A 24,985-nucleotide genomic window follows, 5' to 3' on the forward strand; every position below is an offset into this window, starting at 1 on the left:
AAAAAAGATTACTCCAATGATTCAACCAGATATATTTCAAGCATATTGATAAGAATTTTCAAACTAATTGTGTGTGATAGCCATCAATTAAAGACGTAAAATGAATGCCTGCTATTTTAAAACATAATTAAGCCAAGGAAAAGCTGTGCATTACTAGCATGTTCTGTAAAGATAACTGGCTCAGTAACTAAATTCTAACAGCCCATTCACATTTCTAGATTTTAATTGAAGAATGGATGGAAATAGTAAGGTGAGCTCATTGCCAATACACATAAGCATGTGACAATTTTAATTTCTGCAGAAATGCCAATATTGTATGAAATCTTATTAATAATGTGATGGAATACAGTGAATCATGCTGTGAAAGAAGCACATATTTGACTGTTGTACATGTGTTCACACACACACACACACACAAACACACAGATATACACACACATTTCTTTTCTCTCCTCTCTATTTTCATTTCAGCCCCATTTTTCCTTTTCTTAGATAACTGGTATCATGAATTGAATATAAATACTTCAAATCCATGCTTGAATTTTTTACTATATGCAAATGAATCCATGAAAAATACATGATTGCTTTGAGTTTTAAAAATTTGTATACATGTCATCATGCCAAATATGTAATCTTGAAAATCATTTATCATGTATATAATTAATTATTTCAAGTGAAGTATGGCACTGCATCTTAAAAATAGTTTATATGTCTTTTGTAAGCAGCATAAACTGGAATTTTTTAATTTATTTTTATTGTCTCTGTGATCAAATGTATTGTGATTATCGATCTATTTCTCCTTTATTTTTCCATGTTTTATCCCTCCCAGTACTAACTTCGTTTAAACACATTTTTCATTCTCTTTTTATGGTCTACCTTTCTATGAATCATATATGAAGTATTCATTTTTAGTGTTTTCTGAAAAATTCGACATATATTTCTAACCTTAAAAAGTCGAAAACTAATTATCTCATCTTCCGCCTAAGCGGTTCATGGACCCCTCAAATTTTAAATCTGATCTCCAGTATTTCAGTATATTATCTAGTGTTTTAGTTTTACTTTGTACATACCCCCATTGGCTATTATTTTTTACACTCAACCGTTATTCAGATTCATTCCAACATTACAAACTTCTTTGCTGGTCATTGTTCAGTGCACCTTCCTACTTCTTTTTATGCTTATTTTCTTTCTTACTGAAGAACATTCTTTGTACAATGGCCTCCAATCTTGCCTAAAACACATGAGAATTATGTGAGAAGTTTTTAAAGCTCCCATTATTGAAACACCGCCTAGATCACTTCGGTTAAAAAAAAAAAAATCTCCAAGTATTGGCTTCAGGCATCAGAATATTTTTTAATGCCTTCAGACAATTCCAACAGCTGCTGCTACTGCTTTAGTCATTTTTTGTTGTTGTTGTTACAGTTTGTGGGTGGTAATTCCTCTTTGTCTATGAATGAAAATTTCTTTACTTCTTGTTCTTGAGTAGTTTTAAAAAATGAGGTATAGAATTTTAATTTGGATAGCTATATGTCCTCAGTACTTTGAAGATATTATTCTGTTGTTTTCCAGCATCTACCTGTTTTCTGATAAGACAACGGATATTTAAAGCCAGCCCTCAAAAACAAGGCTTATTATTTCCAGGGCCCCCTTGAATTTCTGGGTTTCAACTCCTCCTCACTACTCTAATGTTGAATTTGTTTTCTCCCCTTAAATCCTGAGACTGGGGATCCCCCCCTTTTTTGTAGGCTTGTTCATTTATTGCTTGTTCATTTGCTTTTTATGTGTTGCTACATGTAAAAGCAACATATAAAAGAAAACACAAGTATAACAAACTGTGTGTTCAGATTGGAAGAAAGGATTCTCAATATCAGTTCAGCCTATCCTATTGACTGAAAGCATTTACCTTGTTTCTTTTACAACTAACTTGAATATTATGAGTCTTACATCTAATATACAGTACTCTTCACCCTTCTTGGAATGTCTATGCTCAATAAGGACATTAGTTGATTTGTCACTAATATTGCTTTTCCTACATGTGACCTCATTCAGAGTTCTATCCTGTCCCATATACACAGCATAATCTTATATTTTGTACCTAACTGGCATCAGTTTTCCTTTCTTTTTCGATTTACTTTTAAGGTTTACTTTTAGCAGGACTGTACTGAAACACTCTTACACCTTAATAGATCTAATTGTCTGGACTTAAAATAATAGATTTCTGTATCACAGGGGCATTTGTCTTTACAGATACTGATTTCTGTTCTCTGCACATGTTTTCATGTTATATGCCCAGTGTAATATGAAGCGAGTTAATTTATTGTGTTACATATAGTAAAGAATCCAGCAGAATAATGTTATTTAGGGTTTTTTTTCATTATTTCTATGAATAACAACAACATCAACAATAATAGTAATAGAAAAGATCATTTCTACCTGTAGCAAGTCTCAGTTTTTTCTTAAATGCAGTAGAAGGCCCTTCACACTCTATTTGTCAGCTTGGCTTCAGGTTTTCATTTTGTTGGCTAGAAGACAGATAAAGGGGATTATGGACAGAACTGAGCCTGGTTTCTGCTAATCTCCAACTTGAATTCTTTCAAGGGCTGCAAAATATGATTCAAGTATTTCACAGGCCTTTATAACCTTTGTCATCTGTCTGGTGTATGTGCCATCGTGGGTGGATTTGGAACTGACATTTTATATCTCTGATCTCAACTGTATAAATATTTGTTTAGACTGACTATCAACATAGAACAGACATTCTCTTCTGATGTATGGATGATAGAATAGTTCTTATCTGGGTCCCTATGGATGGGGCAGGCACAAACTAACAGAGGGCAATGAGGCAAATTTTCAGTGAACTCAGATTTTATATTTTCCTTTAGGTAAAAGAGTGGTTGCTTCTATACCAAAAAACTATTTCTTATCATTTGGGTTACATTAAAAATATCTCATATATACAGCCATTTATCTGAATCTATAATAGTGACTTGGTTTTCTCAAATACATTATATATGGAGTCCTTTAGGCTGGAATTAAATTAATCATGGACGTATGTTTTTTTTTCTATTGACTTCCCATCTATTTACCCCTAGGAAAACTCTCTTAAATAATTAAGAGAAATATTTTAGGCAACATTATGTAAATCATCACCCTTATTAGATGAATTAATATTCTTGAAGTTATAGCTCATTTCATGGAAATCAGATTAACCTGATGTTATGGGCATAGTCATTTATCAGTAAGTTATTTGTTAATATGCTCAGTATGTGACATAAAATATGTAACTTTAATAAGAGAATGGATCACCTCAAATAATTTAGCAAATCTTGAAAATGATAAGGATTAAAACTGTGGATGTATAAAGGACACAGAAGTTTGGAGAACTTTAAAACCATCTATTTCTCTCCTGTTTCCCTCAGACAAGGAAATGAAGGCTGACACTTTAGCATGGTTTGGAAATCCTTCTAAAAATTATCTGACTTTCTCTTAGAATTAACAAGTAATTTAAAGTTTTAAGAACTGCAGAACTGATCACATGAATTACCATAATTTAGTCAAGAATTTTTTTGAATATCCACCTTTTGACAAACATTGTACATATATGTACCAGGCTGTAGAGATGAATAAAATCATCCTTAGTCTCAAACAACTGAAAGAAAAATCCCCCAATATTAGTGATTACTGAGGAATTAAGGATGATGCTATGAGAAAATTTTTATAATGTGAAATTTATTAAGTTAAATAAAATATTTTGCTTTTGAGATTAGAATGCCTTGTTTTTGTTCTAATGATACTGATGATAGATAGTGCTTGTATTTTGCAGAAGTTTTATGGGAGCAAAATAAAAACTTGGTAATGTGATATAAATTTGGTCCCCCAAGGCGATTTTTATTGTTATTTCTATTGGTGTTGTTAATGAGAGAAATTTCTGTGAGCTATTGGAAAAGAAAATGTGGATATCAATATCTCATCAAAAAGAAGGACAAAATAATGGATAATTAGAGAATATATATAACCAGTAAATTAAAAATATACTCACATGCTAAGGAAGCACAGTGGTGGAAGTTTTGCTCATCATAAAGCTTTAACCGTGAGTAGAAGGTATCTTGGTGTCTTGGGTGTGGGAAGATATGCTAACAACCAGTGATAGATCCGTTGTAAAATTTGGAACTGTTTCTTTGGTATTAAATTTCACTTAAGACCTGTGCTTCTGGACAGGATGGAGTAATAGGAACTGGATTTACTCTCCTGGCTTAAACTGCTTCAAGTAAAAAAATATATATATTAAACAATAATTTTAGACATTGAACAACAAACAACACAAGACAACGGTTGTATAAAGCTGTTAATTATAATGATAACCCATAAAAACCAGTAGCATAATGTTTTGTGTAATATAGTTAAATGTTGGTGTTTGAACAAGTCCCTGGTCACCTGTAAAAAATAAAGGTGGATTCTCTTTTCATATTTATTAACAAAATGAATTTCATAGGGATGCAGTATTTAAATATGTTAAAATACTACAATTACTAGAAGAAAACATTTTTGTTTTATTTAATAAAAGTTAATTTTTTTAATGTTTTTATATTTTTATGTGTTGCATTTATTGCTTTAAGATTATACAAATATGTTTTGATATAATTTAATACATGCAGCATCAACTAGAGTATTCAATACACAGAGTATTCAATGGGTATAGCCTTAGTAGTGGGAGCAAATTAGCCCTAGACTAACTTGTTTCAGTTGCAGCCTAATAAGGCTTACAAGGAAGCCTCAAAATGATCAAACTATTTCTTAACTACCTCTTTGAGCAAAGTTACAAATATTTAAAAAAATACAAAAACGCCCTGCAACCAGTAAAGTAACATTCACAATATCTGACATGCAATCTAGAATTACCAGGGATGCAAAGACGAAGGAAAATATAACCCATAACAAGGAGAAAAATTAATTAATGAAAACAGACTGAAAAATGGTACAATCAGTAAACAAAGACATTCAAACAGTTATTATAACTAATTTTCATAGGTTCAAAAAGGTTAAAAGAAAGCATCAACATCTTAAATAGACATATAGAGGATATAAAAATAACCCAAATTGAGTTCCTAGAGATGAAAAATATAGTTTCTGGGGCTTCCCTGGTGGCGCAGTGGTTGAGAGTCCGCCTGCCGATGCAGGGGACGCGGGTTCGTGCCCCGGTCCGGGAGGATCCCGCATGCCGCGGAGCGGCTGGGCCCGTGAGCCATGGCCGCTGAGCCTGCGCGTCCGGAGCCTGTGCTCCGCAACGGGAGAGGCCACAACAGTGAGAGGCCCGCATACCACACACACACACAAAATATATATATATATATATATATATATATATATATATATATATATATATATATATATAGTTTCTGAGATGAAAAATAAACTGGATGGGATTAAAAGAGATGAGGCAATGCAGAAGCAAAGATTGACCTCCCTGCAAAAGCAAAATTTTGTTATTATAATATAATCTGTCCCACTGAGTAGTCCAAATATAAAGTCTGAAATGAAAAATGCCAGCTTGGTCATCTTTTTCCATTTCAAATTTGCTTTACCCTTTCTGGTTTGTGCTTCCAAAAATAATTAAAGTATAAAATTATGAAAATTATATTCAATGGTATTAAAATTAAGCATCTAGCCATTTTATGGATTGCCCTGCATAATGCAAATATCTAAAATCTAAATATTATGTGTATATATAAATATATGTATATGTATATATCTCACTAGCAGAATGAAAAGAAAATATGAAAGTACAACACAGGTTGTGGAGGAATATAGTAAAGGAAAGTAAAATTATAGTATTTTTGTTTTTAGATATAGTTGCTCTACGCAGTGGAAAAATGATATACAGATTAGCATATTTTATTTTCTGAGAAGCATGAATCAATTTGAAAGGCGAAAGGGCAGATGAATTTAAAGAATCATTAATTGAAATACATTATCAGTCTTCAATTTTTTTGTCACTGACAACATCCCCTTTAAGGTTTTCAAAATGCTGAAAGGTGGGATTCCAAGATTTTTAGTTGCTATAGAAGCAATTATTAGCAAATCCTTTCTTCTAATCTCATTACAGAAAATAATGCCCTTTGTGCCCAGAGAACTCCCATTAGAACAGATAGCTAGTGGGAAGCAGCCACATAGCACAGGGAGATCAGCTGGGTGCTTTGTGACCACCTAGAGGGGTGGGATAGGGAGGGTGGGAGAGAGGGAGACGCAAGAGGGAAGTGATATGGGAACATGTGTATATGTATATGTATATGTATAACTGATTCACTTTGTTATAAAGCAGAAACTAACACACCATTGTAAAGCAATTATACTCCAATAAAGATGTTAAAAAAAAAAAAAGGAACTGCATTTCAGAGCAGCTCAGAACATAGGGTGTAGCACTCTGGAGCTATCCCACATTTCCTGTGTCTTCTTAAATATTGTGTATATATGCTATGTATTTATATCTCCATCTAAATATACATCTATATCTCCTAAAATACTGTCTCACATATAATGAAGTCACAGTTTCCAGATAGTTGTTCTGGTAGTCATTAGACAAAATATAGTCTCATTTATTTAAAAAATGTGAAATGAGAGAAATGTACGAAAAACTTGATCCATCTTCTGACTGAATTTGTGGTATTAGTACCTTCAGAAGAGGAAATAATTAATTTATTGTAAATTATTTTATTCCTCATTTATTAGAGAGGAAATTTATAAACCGAATCTGTTAGGGCTTAAAGGGTTTTTTTCCAGAAGATAATATCTGTGGTTCTCACCTTACACTGAGCAGTATATCACTAGTGAACAATCTGACAAATATGTACATTATTAAGTTATTTTATTTTCACCTTTTTAATACTATCATCTGATATACATCATATTAACTGACACTGCAATTTCTTCCTTGATTTGTATATATTTTTTTTTCTACAAACGGTTTGCATTCCAACTTCCACGTATCTGATTTCCTCATCCCTGTGATGGTCTTCATCTTCAGACATCTTGCTGTCTGGGCTGTTCAACCCTGTGACAGTAAAAGCACACTCACTAGGGACTAGGAGTTTGAGAAGGACTTAGAAAATTGTTTGACACCTGAAAAAAATGGCTCCAGAATATGAAAACAAATCTGCAAAATTGAGATCAAAACCTGTGTAATTAATATTTTCAACTAATATTACTACAACAGCAATGTTACTCAGCTTTCATATAGTTATCTATAAATTATATTGGATATGTGACTTGGGCACATTTTAATGCATTTGATAACATTTAGGGTAAAGCTTCTAAAAGGGCAATTGCCTAGGACTCTGAGGAAGGTTTAAAAATGGCCCTCCACAGAATGAACTAGAAGTGACTTCAATGGGAGGCTGAGGCGGAGATGCTGGACCCGGAGAGTGACAGAGCAGGCGTACATTGGAGAGAGCTTTCCTATATAGGAGAGCCAAGAATTTGTTACTTATTGAGGGGGGAGCATGAAGGTAGGGGACCCTATAATGAGAATCCTAGGATAGCTTCTAGATTTCTAACTTGGATAAATGACAGGACTGTACTCTTTGGTGAATACTAAAGGAACAGCAACAGCAGCAAAAGTCGAAGAATGGAACTTTAACATCACAATGCCACCTTTAAAGTAAATTTGGCATTCTTCTCCTTTTTGAATGAATGAAAATGCGTTAAAGACATACACATTCACACACCTGCTAATAGCTGCTCTTCTGCAATCATGTGTTCTCTGTATAGTGTCTAAATATCTATTCCAGTTGAAGTAGTGCTTAAACACTTCAATATGCCTCTTTTCAGCCAAAAAGAAAAACTGTCTATGACTGTTTCAACATATTTTAAATATATGTATAATCATTGCCAACTTATCTGCTTTGCAGATACTAGTTTCCTATACAATATTTAATATCTCCCTTTATTGAAAATGTCATTGCTCAGTATTATGATTGTGTTTCATTTTTATTATATGTCTGAATGTTAGGATTATTGATTAATCTCTTTATTAATGGAATGATCTCAGCACAATGTTAAATACTCTTCTTCTCTACCATTATTATATGTTATTTTAAAGATTTTCCATACAGTGAAAATTCAGGCTTTTTGAAGTCAGTAGGATAGGCTCCAGTGAGTAAAAGAAATGCTGAAGAACAACAATATGAATTAAACAAATTTAAGTAGTTAAGAAAGCACTAATCTAGTCATTGAGAAATATATACTAATATTTACATAGTATGTATATATAAATCAAGTTTCAAAATGAGATAATCTACTGAACAAAATATCTTAAAATGTGAATTAAAAGATGTTGTAAAATCTCTATATGATTAAATTACAAAAATTTTTATAAGCTTGGAATATAAATAATAAGTGCATTTTTGTCTGGGAGACAAGTTGTTATCTGGGAAACCTCAAGACATTTTGTAGATTATCGAAATCACTTTACTATCAATCTTGAGCATTTCTCCTATCAACTCTATAATTAGTATTGCAAATTAGCATTATGACTCTATTTCACTATCAGGAACATTGAAGAAACTATTTCAAGTGCTAAACATTGGTTTTAACAAATAAAAAAACACTTCATCTGAAGAAGATGTTACAATGAACTGAGGAATTAAAAGATCTCAAAGTAGAGAAATTTCACTGACTGCAGTATAAATAACTTGAGAGTAGACAGTTTCTGTTTTTCCTGTTTGCCCTCCAAATTTTGGAACAGTGTTATATGCACGGTGCAGGGTAATAAGCAAATATTTAACAAATGAAAAGTACTGAATTCATTACCTTGTGGTACAAATTAGGATTTCTTTTGTACTAACTAGAAGATTTTAATTTCAGCATTATGAATTATTAATGTCTTTATCTGATTCCCAGTTCTGTGTCAACCAAACTTATTTGAGTGATAATTAGAGGACTTCATGTTTATCCTATCTTCTAGGATTTCACTTTTGCATATCTGTTAATTCATAATTTTGATCTTTTTAAAGCACAACCAAAGACTATAAAAACACATAGAGCAAGCACTTGCCAAAGAACTCTAAATAAAACAGGTCTCAGATATGAAATTAGAGCCATGCTTGGTTATACTTCTAAGTGCTTCATCTAAAGAGAGACCTGCAACACTGCTGCATGCATTAATCACCTAGGGTGACTTTTAAACCTACCAACAGCTGGCCACTCTATCATATCTGATTTTATTCAATAGTCTAAATGATAATAATTTTTTGATCAAGAACTTTATTTTACTGGTTGTAAAGGTGCGTGCATGCACGCGCACACAATCCCCAGTGCTTTTAAAAATTGTGGGACAGAATTAATCATAACTATTGAGTTTAAATGTCATTTATCAACTTACTAAAGTGCAAGCATGCAGGGAAAATAAGCTAAAGACAAGACTTCCATTTTTCAATTTATTTTTAGAAAGTCTTGTAGAGATCTTTACGAAATTAACACAAAATGGTGGTACCAAAAATCTTTTTGCTTTGTTTATTCCCTAGTCTGTGGCAATGTAAACAGTGGAAGTTAACCCAGAATTTAAGTTAAGGAAAGCTATATTGTATTAAGTTTAGCCAAAATTCTCTAACTTGCCATCATATTTTTTTCAAATAAATAAAATTTCTATTCTCTTCCCTCTCTCCTCATCTCCCTTAAGGTATGTCAACTCTAACCCCACCCCCCCATACACACACCTTGTTGCCTCTGACATTATCTCCTCTACTAGATGTGCTTTTGTACTTATTGCTACACAACAGTTCAACAATAAAATGTGATAAATGCAGGCAAAGGTGTTTCAAGAAAGAAGGTAAATGTCCTTACACATTTTCAACATAGAAACAGAATTTTTCAAAAATGAGTTACAAAACAGCAAAATTTAAAAAAGAATAGTTATAGATAAAGTTTGCAGATAATGTTGTCATCCCTCTTAAAAGAAGAGGGATAAGGCGCAGAAGAAATGTAGTGTTGAGGACAATGAAAATCAGCAGTTATTGCAATCTATTTATGCTGCATTCAATGGATTTAGAAGACAGAGGCTTGAGTGCAGTCGTTATTGCTTGTTTGCCATTTGATGGTGGGCAAACTATTTAATTTCATTGGGTTTCTCTTTCTATGCCTCTAAAATGTGGATTCCCAGGCTAAGAAAATATTTCAAATCTTTTCTAGGTCTAAAAGTCACAGACCTTAGTGTACCCTTTATAAAGGCCACATTTTCACAAAAGATAGCATTCTTGTAAAGCACCTTTATAGAAAGAAAAAGCTATATTTAGGAAGTCCACTCAGTGTCCAGGGTTTTCTGAAGTCGTACTGCTGTTTATAACCAGGTGTAGGCCAGTAGGACAACACATTTGCTTTAATAACTGTCCAGGTTTCTTGGAGTTAAAGATAAGTTTTTCATTATTCTAAGTGTCGACCTAAGAAATTATTGAAAATAAGAATTGTTCTAATTTACTTCTTGAACTGCCCAGTTCTTACATGGCCTGACATGAAAGGTGATTTAAAAGATTGCATTTAAGTTTGGACATATACCCTTCATCCTGCTGTTTCATCACAGACCTCTTACAAGATAAACACGTGCAACCATTTTGAGTTTCTGAATGGGAGTGCTCCTTATAGTATTTTCCCCTTATAAATTTCTTGCCAACTTACTCCAATTTGAATGCAGGTAGAAATTTATAAATTTCTCCAAGAACTTATTTTTATTTTTATGAATCTTACTGAGTTTGTTTTAATACCGAGGACTTTATCAAATTCCTATACATTTGATAGAATAAAAAGCAAAAGCATAATTAGGAAAAATCCAAAAACCTCAAATAGAAAATAAGATGCTATGTTGTTAGTAACAGAAATGAGCACAAATAGACTGAAAAACTGACCACCATTGTAAACTGAGCTTTTAACTATGGGAGTCGCCAGGAAAAGGAGGGTTACCTGACTCAGGGGTCTTCTTTCTTTGCCTTCTTTTAACAATCTCGAAAATTAAAGAAAGATTGAAATGACAATAAAAATAATTTATTTCCCAAACCATTTGAGAGTAGTTGCCAACACAATGCAATGTCTCCCCCAAATCCTCTAGTATTTCCTACAAACATATATCCAAATATAATCATGAAAATTAGGAAATTAACACTGACACATGACTACAGAGCTACTAATCCTCAGACCCCTTTCAAGTTTTGTCAATTATCCCCATCATGTCCTTCATAATAAAAGGATCAGCCCAGTGTCACATGTTGCATTTAGCTGTCCTGTCTCTTTAGTTGTTTAATCTGGAAAATTTTCTCAGGCTTCCCTTGAATTTCATGAACTAGAAAATTTTAAAGAATATGGATCAGTTATTATGTAGGATTTAGCTGTTTGTATTTGCCTCATGATTATTCAGGATATGTGTAGTTGGCAGGAATAACACAGTGGTGGAGCTTTGTTCTTCTCACTGCTTCCTATCAAACAATTTTGGCAAACTTTTAACTTGTAACCTTACTGGAATATCATGTTACTCATTTGATTAAGGTGTATCACCCAGTCTTCTCCATTGTAAAGTTATTTTTTCTCCTTCATTATTAATAATTTTGTGGTAAGGCACTTTGTAATTATGTAAATATCCTGTTCCTCATCAAACATAATTTACTCAATTTAATTATTAAACTCAGTATGAACTCATAGACTCCTATTTTATTCAATTGACTAGAATACGTTTCTACCATTATTTATTTTGAGGCTTAGATTGTTCAAGATTTGTCCAAACCCCTTCAGTTTGGCTTCTATATCCTTTGATGTTTCCCAATTATTCTTTGATATCTCCCTTCTTCTTTTTTTTTTTAACATCTTTATTGGAGTATAATTGCTTTACAATGGTGTGTTAGTTTCTGCTTTATAACAAAGTGAATCAGTTATACGTGTATCCTCATATCTCTTCCCTCTTGCATCGCTCTCCTTCCCACCCTCCCAATCCCACCTCTCTAGGTCACAAAGCACCGAACTGATCTCCCTGTGCTATGCGGCTGCTTCCCACTAGCTATCTGTTTTACGTTTGCTAGTGTATATATGTCCATGCCACTCTCTCACTTTGTCACAGCTTATCCTTCCCCCTCCCCATATCCTCAAGTCCATTCTCTAGTAGGTCTGTGTCTTTATTCCTGTCTTACCCCTAGGTTCTTCATGACATTTTTTTTTTTAGATTCCATATATATGTGTTAGCATACGGTATTTGTCTTTCTCTTTCTGACTTACTTCACTCTGTATGACAGACTCTAGGTCCATCCACCTCACTACAAATAACTCAATTTCGGTTTTTTTTATGGCTGATCCCTTACTTCTTGAAACAATAATATGTTCTAGGGTCATCTTATATTTTCCCTGTAGTGGTTCTAGAATCAGCCATTTCTCCAAAGAGCTTTAGTTCCTTCAGTTGGAGAGCTGTATTTAGAAACCAAGATCTGGACACTAGGTGTATTCATTGCTCTTGGGAAGTAGTGGTCCCACGTACTCTCAATAGGCAGAGCTAGGGGATTTAGGTACATATATACATACACACATATGAAAACACATATTCATAACCATTTACACATATTCACAAACACATTCATAAACATATGCAAATATATTGTCTATGTTTATTTCTATAATGTCTCTATATTGAAAATCATGTGTTCACATTAACATCCTCCATTCCCTTTCAACGCCCTTTCATTCTAGTTTTTGCCCTTTTCATATTTTAACTCCCTCCACAGATATTAAAATAATACTGATTACCATATCCTTAATATCCTTACTTATTTGATCAATCTTCCTGTATTTAAGTAAATTCTTGTAGCTGCCACTTTCCCATCCACACATTTTCTCCACCTGGCACGGGTTATGACTATCTGTACAGAGTGGTCACCAAGGCCACTTCCTCATGTGGATGCCTTTTCACACGAATCAGACTTGAGCAGTCAACTCCAGGCTCCCTTATGCAGACATCCTCTCCCCTTTCTCAGACTCTGAGACCCAAAGCCAAGTCATGTGGTTCCTTGAATGCCCCCCTCCCCCATGCTGACAAAGGGTTATTTTACCTCACTTAATGGACTAATTTGTTCAAGAAGGGAAGGGATCACAGCACTATAAAGCAATTATACTCCAATAAAGATATAAAAAAAAAAAAGGGAAGGGACAAGGAAGGGGATGAAGAAAGGGAGGTGGACAGGGATGAACAGGTATCTTTTCTTTCTAAACAATATTTGAAGAGGTCCTTCATTTAGAAGTTACAAAGACATTATGAAGTATCAGCTGAAGAACTGAAACAACGACATATATTTACACGTCTATATCCCTACATCTATGACACACAATGTACATCTAATTTTATAGCAACCAAAATATAATTTAACAAAACTTATGATGCTTAGCCATACACTTTAATACTCAGCAACTTAAAAAAATATGCAGTGCCATTTGGCTGTTAACTATCAGTCCATTTATATGAATGGATTTGTAAAACTCCTAGCCAAGAGTGCTTGGGATAGCATCTCTACTGGTCCTTACTGGATCCTCTTCTTCTTTTGTCACTCTTTTCAGTCATTTGTTGATTCTCGATTGTATCTCATTGGTGACTTGCATGACCATTGGTAATCATATCTGGGCAAATACCCCAGCTTGGTGTCTCTCAAAGGGCTGACTGAAAACCATCTGCAACAGAATCAACTGTGGTACTAGATAAAATTCAGGTCCACAGGCCCTGTTCTGATTTCCTGCTCAGAAGCTCTTTAGAGAGTAATGAGTATTTGGAAAATACCTTAGCTAATTCTCACACATTAACACCGAAACCATGGTGTAGTTTGCATGTCTACAATTCCTCAAAGTTCACGCTTTAAGACACATAGGTCTCACCAACTACAGTTCTTTTATTTTAGCTTCATCAATTCACATTTGTTATTTAACCAACTTGGAAATTGCCAGATGTGTGAATAGCCACCAAAGTAAAATGTATCTATCTTCTGCAAAAATGTCTTCTACCAAATGTCTCTACAAAATGAAATGTAAATACCTTCTAAGATCTTGCTTGGAGGAATCTTACAGATTTTTAAAATCTTCCAGGTTTTAGGGAATAGCAAGTGCAAAGGTCCTGATGTTGGGAAAGCCACTGCAGAAAGAAAATCTGGATGTGTGCGTGAGAGAATAGTAGTAGTAAACGAGCTTGGAGAGTAGGGCAGAAGAAATACTGAATAAAGCATGCAAGACAGGTAAAAAGTTTAATTTTTATTCTAAAGTGATGAGAACAGGTTTTGGGAAATAATGTGATATGATTCATGTTTTTTTGTGATTATTCTGGCTATTGTATTGGTTATAGACTATAAGGATTGGGGCAAGAGGGGAAGAAGCAAGGAAGTTGTGGAAGAGGCTGCCTATTGCATTAGATGAGGCAAGCAATGATGGCTTGGAGTAAGTAAAGATGGCAAGAGTAAGGTGAGAGTTAGGTGGATTCAGGATGTATTTTCAAGTTAGACTGGCAAGAATTTCTGATGGACTGGACATAAGAATTGTGGGAAAGTGAGAGTTTAAGGATGAATCTAACATTTTTGGCCTGAGCAACTGGATGAGTTATGGAGCCAGGAAAAACTGGAGTGCAATGGATGGATCAAAGCAAAATATTTAGTTTTATTTGCTAAGTTTGAAATGCCTATTATGCATAGATTGGAGATATTTAGTGGGAAATTGGAATTAGGAGTCTAGAGGTTAGGCGAGTACTTAGGGCTAGAAGTATGAATTGGGAAGTCATAAGACATCTTCCCATTAAAGTAATGGGACTAGATTAAAACTCATGAGTAGTTAAGGTAGATGGAGAGTGAAGGGGGCCAGGAATGAGCCTTAGGGCATTCTAACAGACTTTGAGGGATGGGAGGCATCACCAAGGGAGACTTCCAAGGAATGGTGAGTGAGGAGGGGAGAAATCTAGGAGAGGATGGTGTCCTGGTAGCCAGTGAAACAAAATATTCATTCTGGAAATTATGAGGTTCATTTTCCAAAGTTTTTTGAATTGATGATAATTTGAAACTTGGTATTTTAAAAAGAGCTTTAGCAAACAGAAAAGAGAATAATTTTCTATCATGAGTGATTGAGTGCAGTAGCATGGGGAATGGAAAAGTTGTGAAAAGGGAATCAAGAATCTATGTAAAAGACAATTTTAAACAAAAGTATTCATTTAAAAAACAAGTACACAATATTTAGACATTGTATTTTGTTTTTGTGTCAACAGCAGCTACAGCATGCTGTAAGTGAAAGATGAAGGATTACAGTTGAATATCAAATCAGGGAAAAAGGTGAAATAGTTGAATTCTTTGTAGATTTTTAATAGATTTCAAACCTCTATTGGTTTTGAATAATGTCATATTTCAAACATAATTTTCTAAATAATCATAACAATTTTAGAATCAGAATAAACCTTATATAACCTTCTATAAACCTTATTTAAATGCACATATAGTTCATTTTTATGTGTAAAACTAGGACTCTGGTCTTCTGATTACCAGTACTATTTCTTATTGCAACACACTGTTTAAATGTATAGATGATTGAGAAAAAGAGCATACCAGTGATCTCTTAAATGGTTTACAAAATATTCAGTAATTAAAATTAGGGGAAATAAGGTTCATGAGGATTAAATTACAGGAAGAGTTTATAAGAGGGCAAAGAAGTAGGAGATGTATTTCCACACAGATAAATATGAGATTTTAGGAGAAAATGACCAAAACTGCATTTATAAGGTCATGATACTAGCTAAATGAAATAAAGACAACCATCATGTGAATAACATATAATTTTGAAGGTGAATTTTGAATATGGAGACTGATACAGATTAACATCTGATTATAATAAAAATCAGATAGGCAGGGTAACAAGGTCTTCTTCATCCAATCACAGCTTATCAGGAATAAGGGAACCTCTTGATACTTTGGTATGTGCCATTTTAGGACAATGAACTTGCTACAAAGTGAACACTTGACACAAGAAATAGTTTAGAAACATAAATATGATTCAAGAAATTCATGGATGGTGAAAGCTATGTTGGATTATTTCAAAAAGTTAGGGATGACTAGGTTAAGTAACTTCTCTTTTTAGTAACAGAATAACTGTCACATGAAAGATCTCACTATGCCATTGACAAAGATAAAATCCCGGGATGCCATGGCTTCACAGTCTAATAGTCTAGAGATACAATGTCCAGTATAGTGTCCATTAGTCACTAGTGGCTATTAAATACTTGAAATGTGGGCAAGTTTGACTTAGGAACTGAAATTTTAATTTTATTGAACTTACATTTAAAAATTTAAAAACACATGTGACTAATGGCTATAGTTTTTGACAGCACTAAGAACATTTTCATTATCATGGAAAGTTCTATTGACCAGAGCTGACCCATAACCTTTTAATTTAATTTTACATTTATTCCTCTTTGTTAAGAAAATCCTCTCTCTTACTAAAAAACAATATTAGCAAGATGGCTAGATATAAGCTCAAGATGCAAAAATCTATTGGATTTCTATAATCCAGGAACAAAGAGAGAGCTTAAAAATTATTTAAAATGGAAAAAAAAACTACCTAGGAATAAGTCTAAATAAAAATGTGCAAGACATTTATGGAGAAAATAAAACCTTATTGAAAGATATTAAAGAAGTCTTAAATAAATGGAGAGGTACATCTTTTTTTTTTTTTTTTTTTTTTTTCGGTACGCGGGCCTCTCACTGCTCTCCGCTCCGGACGCACAGGCTCAGCGGCCATGGCTCACGGGCCCAGCCGCTCCGCGGCATGTGGGATCTTCCCGGACCGGGACACAAACCCAAGTCCCCTGCATCGGCAGGCGGACTCTCAACCACTGCGCCACCAGGGAAGCCCGGAGAGGTACATCTTGTTTATGGATAGAAAAGACTCATCATAATGGTGTAAGTTTTCCCCAACTTAATTTATATAGTCAATACAATTACAATAAAAATACTTAATAGAGGTTTTACAGGATTGCCAATTCTGAAATTTATGTGAATGGGCAAGAACAGCTGAGACACACCTAAAAAATCCATTCATTCCAAAATGGTCCTGGAAAACTTAATTATTCATAAGAAAACAAAGAAATTGGATAATACAGACAAGTCGATTGTAAGTGCATTAATGCCTTGAATATAAAACAAAGATACACTAGAACTTTCAGAAGAAAATATACTATATCTGGGTAGCATTAAACTAGTGAAGGACATTTTAAGTAGAACAAAAAGACACTAAGCTAAAAGATAAAATTGATTTCATTAAAATTGAGAGCCGCTATTTATCACGACAACATTAAAAAAGTTAGAAGGCATGAGATAACTTAATTGTGTCATATATAGCTGACCAAGGATTATTTGCTTGTATTTAAAAAACAATAGAAATAAATAAGAAAAAGATAAACAGTAGAAAAATGGACAAAACGTATTCTCTGGACTTCACAGAATAGGAAACATAGGCAACTATTAAACAAATGAAAGGATTCTCAGCCTATCACTAATTAGGGAGATACAAATTAAAATTGTTATGGACTGAATTGTGTTCCCTAAAATTCGTATGTTGATACCCCATCTCCCAATGTGGCTGTTTGGAGACAGGGACTTTAAAAACATAATTATGGTTAAATGAGGCCATAATGGTGGGGCTCTTACTGATATGACTGGTGTCCTTGTAAGAAGAGGAAGAGATACGAGGGATGTATACACACAGAGAAAAGGCCATGTGAGGACATAGCAAGAAAGCAGGGGTCATCTGCAAGTCAAGGAAAGAGGCCTCAGGAGGACCCAAAACTGCCAACATCTTGATCCTGGACTTCCAGCCTCCAGAACTGTGAGAAGATAAATCTCTTGTTTTTTAAGCCACTGAATCTGAGGTATTTTGCTAGGACAACCCGAGCAGACTAATACAAGGAACAAAAGACTAGAATGGCCATTCTAACTGGTGAAGCTATAGAGCAAAAGGACTGAAAATTGATTCCATAACTTTGGAAAACATTTTGGCATTATTTTTTAAAGTTGAATATTTGAATTCCCTACAACTCAGCAATTCTACTCTTAGTATGTCTACTCTTTTACTTATGTTAAATCTTGCACATGTGTACCAGGAAACATTAAAATAAATGTTCATGGAAGTACTGTCCGTAATAGGCCCAAAACAACCCAAATATCATTAATAGAATAATAAACACAGTTTCTTGTATTTATACAATAAAATATTATACAGTAGTACAAATGAATGAACACTAGTTAAAGTAAAGTGGATGAACCTTAGAAACATAATGTTGAGTAAAAAAAGCAAGCACAGAAGACTAAAGTATGATATCAATTTTATAAATCTCAATAATAAGCAAAATCAGATAAAAATTATGTGGATGTTGAACATAAAGCCAAGATCAGAGTGATTTCTTTGGTGAAAGCAGGAAGGTGGGATCAGGGTAGAGAACAGAGAGAAGACTCAGCAGTTTTGATTCTAGTTCTTAGTTTTGGTGGTGTGTTTGCAGGAGTTTTTATTATTTATCATAACTTACATACAATTAAATATATTCTTTTGTATATTATCTAATAATATTTAAAAAATCAAAATCCATTATATACCAAAGATAACCCCTAGACATTAATTCTGGAGAGTCCACTTTGAAACAACATACATAGTTACTCATAAATCTTCTGTAGTTGAAAGCTTTTAGCTATGAAATTCTTCCCCCTTCATATGAGGACTTTATGTTCCATAATGAAGGAAAATTGTTCCTACTTTGGGACAATTTGCCTTCTTTATTTAAGTGATGCTAGTCCTTTGGCTGCCTAGAAATTTTAAAAACAACTGGTAACTACATCTACTGCCTGCAAGAGAATAAAGGAAAAGGAGCATAGGAGGCAATCTCTCATACATTACTGATAAACACATACAAAGACAATACTGGTACAAAGCTATTTCTCCATATAGCAACTCTGAATTTTATTAATAAATACATATATATATATATACCAAACATTAATAAAAGAATAAAATTATCCAATATGAGTATATTTGCTCTTTTTTTGCAATTAGTTCCAGGATTCTATTTTAGATTATTACTTCATATCTGTGAGAGTTGGGTGTGTGTTTGTGTGTTTGGTTTTGTGGAAGTTGCATTGTGCTAAATTTTACATTTCTTTCTTGAATTAAGTGGCTTTTGTTATCCCTTGGGAATACTGAAGATAGCAACAGCAGATTACTACCTACCGGTGGAAAAGTATAAATAGCAATTTTAGCTGCTAGTGATTCTGAAATTGCCCTTAACTTTGTCCTTCTAAAAATGCTCCAAGAATTATGTTTTGCAAATCCACAGATTTACTATCCATACTCAAGTCATTTACGTGGACAAAGAATGTAGCCTGCGGTATCAGTAACAAAGGATGTTACAGCCATCAAGCCATCAGCCACTGAAGCCACCCCCAAAGCTGCACCCAGAGGGGATTCAGGATGGAGAAAACAGGATACTGGCCCTAGATAATTAAAGTGCATATCAAGGGAATGACTTCCATGAGACCAGATTCTTGCGTCTCACCATATATAGAAAAGTGCTAAATTTATTAACTTAAGATGTCTAGTTTCTTTAATTAACAGTAATCTTTTGATGTCCCAACTACCTGGTTTTTTTTTGGCAAAACCCCCTCAATATCCTGTGCCCTCCCTTACCTCTTCAGAACAGTCCCTCAGAGCTATCTGAGAGGCTGTCTCCTGATTTAAGTCCTCAGTATGTCCTCCAAATAAAACATAATTCTCAACTTTTAGGTTGTGCATTTTTTTCAGTCAACATTTAATTGTATGGCTCAGGTAGGTACTGTGCCTAAATGTAATGGGATGAGCTGTAAATTATTAAAACTAGATAAATTCTGTCAGCTCTACCACTAGCTGAGATCAGGCTTTCTTCTCTGGATACTTCTGTCATAGACCATGGTAGATATGGGGTCTGTGTTGGTCTTAAAATTATTCTTAGAATTGTGGGGACTCATTCATTCTTTCAACAAATTTTACTGCTTATATTCTATGTGTCAGTTACAGTGCTGGGTCTTCAAATACAGAAGTCAACACACGAAAATACAAGGATAAAACACATTTTCTACCATATTAACTTTTTTCATTCATTAATTCATCCTTAAGTCATTCAACACGCTTCTTCTTATTGAATACTGATGAGGGATCAAATGCTATGCTAAACACTGAGTATATAACTGCAAATGAGATGGATAGGCCCTGATTTTGATGTCACTACTATCTTTTGTCCTGCCATATAATGGGACAGCTTCATTATTCCCTTTACCCTAAGTTGTTTTTTTTTTTTTTTTTTTTTTTTTTGCGGTATGCGGGCCTCTCACTGTTGTGGCCTCTCCCGTTGCGGAGCACAGGCTCCGGACACGCAGGCTCAGCGGCCATGGCTCACGGGCCCAGCCGCTCCGCAGCATGTGGGATCTTCCCAGACTGGGGCACGAACCCATGTCTCCTGCATCGGCAGGCGGACTCTCAACCACTGCTCCACCAGGGAAGCCCTACCCTAAGTTTTTATCACAAATTGCTAATGAAAATAAAACTGTTAGTGGAGTTTCAACATGCATAGGTAAATGAGAACAGAGAACTCCCCTTTCGCATGCCCCATTCTTCTCCTTCTAACTCCCTATGTGAACTCACTTTGTGCCAAGACCAAGAAGATGTGCCCCAATAAGAACCAAGCTGATTTCCTCACAATGACTGGGGCTATTGCTCACTTAGAAGACTTGATGCTTAATTTTGATAAGCAACTAGAAGACCATGGAGACAACCTATAAAAATGATTTGTCTTGGGAGAAAATACTAAAAAGGGTCAATGTGCTGTTCCACATGTCTAACCTCCTGGGATTAAACCACAGGCACCAAGGTCACCAAGTGTACTTGGCAACAATGAGCTAAAAATGAAAAAAAAAAAGCATCATGCTGTTATTGTATTCATTTTCCCCCAAGGCACTCTCCGATAAACACCACAACCACTAAGGGAATTGAGAAAGCTTCCTTGTGGGGGTAGGTTACATATGCATCTTTTTCCAAGCAGTGAAATCATACCCAGCTATCAGCACACCTTACTTAAGGTGATTGTAATGTATGAGATTAAATGTTCCTACCTGATTGGAAACCTTCTTGTCCTCAATTCATTGGCTATACTGGATTTTTTTTCTTGGGTCAGACCTTCAGACTTCTACCAGAAATTGTTCCTTTGGGGGAAACCAGGCCTTCCCAGAAACTCAGGAAACTGAAATGGAGACAGCAAGAGAGAAGGAAATTATTTGGACATATAGACCTCAATTGTTTGGTTTTAAGTAAACGTCCAAACAAACATCTTCTAAATGGTATAATAACTTTAGGGAAATTCACGGTTTGTAAGTTTGTGTACTCATAAACTGAACATATTATAAGAGTACAGATTGCATTTTGTGTCTTCAACTCAAGCAAAGACTGCAAAAAAGGCCCAGTTATCCTTTGTTCATTAAGAGACAAAGAGAGGGCAAAAAGGGCAAGTTTCTAAGTCCTTTTCTTTAAAATTTACTTCCTTTCTTCAGTCTTCATCAAGATCTTCAGGAAATTAACTTTACTAAAGTTAATTATTCATAAAATAAACACAGGAACCTGCAGAAGACTATTTCACAGAGACCTGTAATGTACAGTATCCATTGCATACATGCACCATGAGCTTGTCTTTTCGAGCACTGGCATACACAAAACTGTGTGTGTGTGTGTGTGTGTGTGTGCACATGTGTGTCTTTTTTGTGTGATGGAGCCATAGGGAGAAAATAAATCTATTGGCTGCAATTCCGTGATGTAGAAAGATTTAAGGGTAAAGGAAAAGGCTACATCAAGTGAAGCAATAAAGTCATGAGGTTGTGCTTCCATAATAATAACAATAGCAGTCTTCTGTAACCAAGGGAGCAGGCTCCTCAAATTATAGTCACACCTGTTAGACCATCTGCCCATAAATTTCACACTATCATTAATGGAAGACAAATGGCACTGTCTCTCCTTCCCTTTATCCATTGGCCATTCTCATATAAACGATTTTTCTCTTCAAGGTCATGCTCTTTCCTATCTGTTTAAAAATATTAGGATTTAGGAGGAGAGATACATAATGTGGCATGCCTTGGTACTTGTACCAGTGATGGCTCTGTAAGGAGCACCGGATTGTTAGGAGGCTATAAATTGAATTCCCCTAGAAGCAGAACCTGAGGCAATAATTTGAATGCAAACTGTTCATCTGGGAGGTGCTTCCAGAAAACTCAGAAGTGGAGTGGGAATTGAGAATGGAGGCATGGAAGGAAGCCAACAGAGGTGCATTACTGAATCAATTACTCCTGCAGGGAACTGCTGCCAGTACTTCAGGGGAGTTCTGTGAAACTCTACAGAACATGTCTCAGAGTTATCCCAAGAATCGGTGAGAAACTTGAAGTACTTATCTTCCAGTCCCCTCTGTCCTTGGTTGAAAGCTACACCCAGATACATTAAGTCCTGTACACTTCTGGCCTGCCCTAAGGTGGATAATTGCAGGTGGTAGCATGATTCTATCAGCATATACTGGAATGATGAGTGCTGGGGAGATATGAGTGGAGCATTGAAACCATCTAATACAGTCGGGGCAGGAGATATTAATTATTGGCTTGCAAGTCCAAATGGATAACCTTAAATTCCTGGGTTAATGGTTTTACTTTGAAGTATTTAAGCATGATGTATGAGTAAAAATTTCCTCTATTAAATCAAGGTTAAGATCCTAAGTCCCTAATCTTCTGGAAAACTGTGGGTATCTTTTAACAGATTTTTGAAAAGTAACATGATTAAGATTTCAAACTGACCATTCATTCACTCATTCATTCATTCAACAAACATTTATTGAACACCTAAAGTATGCCCTGGGTTAAACTAGGCACCAGTGTTACTGTTACTAAAATCATTACCGTGCCACCTAGAATTCAATGTATTGTGACATTCAAATAAGAAAATCCATAGTTACCGTAAAAATTATTACAGAGTGCTATAGGAAGACATGGTAAGACATTAATTCATGCTGTGGACAGTAGTATATGGGGGATATCAGTAGGGCTTCCTGTAGAAGGCAATTGAAATGGATATGTAACATGAAGGAAGGGTGAATTTTTGAGGAAAAGAGAAGATAGATTCATGGTTGCCAGAAAATGAATGGTTATGGATCAGTTCAGAAAGGAGTTCCATTCATAATCAGTATAAGAAATGCTCACTGGGGCTTCCCTGGTGGCGCAGTGGTTGAGAGTCCGCCTGCCGATGCAGGGGACACGGGTTCGTGCCCCGGTCTGGGAAGATCCCACATGCTGCAGAGCGGCTGGGCCCGTGAGCCATGGCCGCTGAGCCTGCGTGTCCGGAGCCTGTGCTCCGTAACGGGAGAGGCCACAACAGTGAGAGGCCCGCGTACCGCAAAAAAAAAAAAAAAAAAAAAAAAAAAAAGAAATGGTCACTGGAGTGTAAGAAAAGAAGACAATGGAGAGGGTGGTAGAAGCCAGACCATGAATGGTCCATGTATGTATAGTAAGTGCTATGGTCTAGTCTTTGTGTTCCCCTCCAAATTCATATGTTGAAATCTTAATTTCCGGAGGTGATAGTATTAGTAGGTGGGGCCTTTGGGAAATGATTATGGTATTAGTGCTCTTATAAAAGAGACCCCACAGAGCTCCCTAAGCTCTTCTGCCCTGTGAGGATATAATGAGAAGTCTGTGACTCAAAAGAGGGCCCTCATCTGACCATACTGGCACCCTATTCTTGCACTTGCAGCCTCCAGAACTGTGAGAAAAAAAATGCCTGTTGTTTATGAGCCACCCAACCTGCAGTATAATCTTACAGCAGCCCAAAAGGACAGAGAGTTTGGATGTGAGATTTTACTCCAAGAAAGATGGGAATCCATTGAAGGATTTTAACTGGTAACTTAGAAGAGAGAAAAGTTTCATAACACAATCAGGTATTTTTATAAGAAAAATTTGTTTCATTTTCAGAAAGATCACTCTGGAAATACTGTGACTAGATTTCTGGAGAAGGGTGATGGCAGTCCCGGATATAGAAAGATGAGTTAGTAGTCCATTAACGTAAGTCAAACAAGAGAGTGGATATAAAAAGTGTGAGTTTGTGGCTGAGAGTTCTTTTCGTTTAGCACTTGAAAAATGTTACGTCAATGCTTCTGACTCCAGAGTTTTAGACAAGAAATATGCTGTCATTGGAATTGGTGTTTCTCAATAAGTGATGCATTGTTTCTGCCTGTCCACTTTCGAGATTTTTCTTTGTCTCTACTTTTCAGAAGTTTAATTATGACGCGTCTTGGCAAGGATATCTTTGCGTTTTTCCTCTTTGGGTTTGTTCAGATTCTTGAATTTGTGTTTGTCTTCTAAAAAACTGGGAACTTTTTAGTCATGATTTCTTTGAATACTTTGTCAGTCCTACTTGCTCTCTTTTTTCATTCTGGAACTTTGATGATATGAATGTTAGTGCTTTTGTTACTGTTTACACGTTCTTGAGATCCTGTTCTTTCTCCCATCTCTACCCCTCAGTCTATTTTTCTCTGTACATTTGGTACATTGTATTGACCTCTTCTAAGTTCATGATTCTATGCTTTGTAATCTCCACTCTATTCTTGAGCAAAGTTTTTTGATTGTTGTATTTTTCAGTTCTACTGTTCTCATTTGTTTTTATTGTTATAACTTCTAGTTCTTTGTTTACATTTTCTATTTTTCCCATTTCTGTCAAGGAACACATAATTGCTAATTGAAGCATTTATGTGACAGCTTATTTAAAATCCTTGTCTGATCATTTCAATAGATGTTTCATCTCAGTGTTGGTGTATGTTTATTGTCTTTTCTCATTTATTCTGTGATTTCCTGGTTCTTGGTGTCATGAGTATTTTTCCATTGTATTCTAAACATTGTGAGTTATTATATGA

The 24,985-nt window shown here is 35.0% G+C and overlaps 1 long non-coding RNA gene across 3 annotated transcripts in view; it reads right to left on the bottom strand.

Annotated features, from left to right (window-relative positions):
* The window catches only part of LOC309799859, a 43,636-nt gene that overhangs the window by 1,496 nt on the left and 17,155 nt on the right, over positions 1-24,985 (bottom strand). Inside the window, exons 1-3 of one of the 3 annotated variants that reach the window (XR_014293363.1) lie at positions 21,165-21,270; positions 4,040-4,261; positions 2,434-2,522 (exon numbers count right to left, since the gene is read on the bottom strand). This is a non-coding gene — a long non-coding RNA (uncharacterized lncRNA). Of the gene's footprint in view, positions 1-2,433; positions 2,523-4,039; positions 4,262-19,707; positions 19,768-21,164; positions 21,271-24,985 lie in introns of those variants that run through there. The other 2 variants (XR_014293364.1, XR_014293362.1) reach the window with 2 other exon arrangements.

This window comes from Mesoplodon mirus, assembly GCF_964341445.2.
Source record: "Mesoplodon mirus genome assembly, chromosome: 1".
NCBI classification, from domain to species: domain Eukaryota; kingdom Metazoa; phylum Chordata; class Mammalia; order Artiodactyla; family Ziphiidae; genus Mesoplodon; species Mesoplodon mirus.